Raw genomic sequence first — 1355 nt, 5'->3', positions numbered from 1 at the left:
TCTTACATGTGTGTGTGCGTGTGGGGGTGGGTGGTCTCTGTCTTTGTCCTCCACTACTGCTCTACAACCAGTGTTGGTGTGTTTACATCCCTACAAAAGAGACGGATAAAATAAATATCAGGCTTAAGAATAATAGATACTGGCGTTGATTCATTTGACTAGAAGTTATTCAGTGGAGTGCCCCAGCATGGCTGCAGTCTAATGACTGAAACAAGTAAAAGTAAAAGAAAACTGTGTTCATGTTTTGTACCGAAAATGATTGGTATAAAACAATCATAAGTGACCCCCCCCCCCACTACCACCATCTCTCACTCTCTTTCTCTCTGTTTCACTCTCTCTCTCTTTCACACTATCTCCCCACATTCATCCACACAAGACATTAAAATATAATAACAAACAACCAATTAATAGTTGAGCAGACGACTGACATTTCTGACTTCTTCTGTCTCTGCAGTCGTAGCAATTGTAATTATAGTAGTGGTGAAAGTGGTGGTGATGGTGATAGCAGTGGTGGTAGTAGTAGTAGTAGTTGTAGTTTCATATCATCACTTCGTTATCCGTTTTACTATGCTAGCATGGACTGGATGAGTCTTGCTATCTGGCTAATACTTGCAATCATTGCTATGAGGCAAATGCACACAGGCATGCACACACACACACACAAGCTCAGGCACACACTCATGCACGCACACACACATGCACACACACACACACACCAAGCAAACCCAAATGTGTTGTAGAAATGCCATGTTTGTTTGGCACATTTCTTTTTTTTTATGCTTGGATCCTTTTTCCTATCTCCAACCGTTTTCTAAACATGGTGATTGAGTGTCTTTTATTCTGCTGCTGGCACTGGAGAAGATGCCAACAGCAGCACTAGCAAGTCTGCTCAACTCCGTATCAATGATTATATTTAGAGCTGCTGTTCTTTTAGACCATTTTTTTTCTCCATCTTAGCAGTGACACTCTCTTCTTTACATTATGAATACTGAATATGGGAATTGGTAGTAAACATTAATGGGCGCTGAGGGCCTTCACTTCTATCATCATCATCAACATTTAATGTCTGCTTTCCATGCTAGCATGGGTTGGACGATTTGAGTGGGGACTGGCGAACCAGATAGCTACACCAGGCACCAATCTGATCTGGCAAGGTTTCTACAGCTGGATGCCCTTCCTAACGTCAACCACTCCAAGAGTGTAGTGGGTGCTTTTTATGTGCCACCGGCATGAGGGCCAGTCTGGCGGTACTGGCAACGGCCAAAGTGAAGTTTGTTTATTCACTCCATTTATTCACTCACATGATTTAATTATAACGAGGTTGATCATTGTTAATAACATACCAGTTTCATTTA

This window comes from Octopus bimaculoides, chromosome 8 (assembly GCF_001194135.2).
Source record: "Octopus bimaculoides isolate UCB-OBI-ISO-001 chromosome 8, ASM119413v2, whole genome shotgun sequence".
NCBI classification, from domain to species: Eukaryota; Metazoa; Mollusca; class Cephalopoda; order Octopoda; family Octopodidae; genus Octopus; species Octopus bimaculoides.
This window is presented reverse-complemented; position numbering follows the sequence as displayed.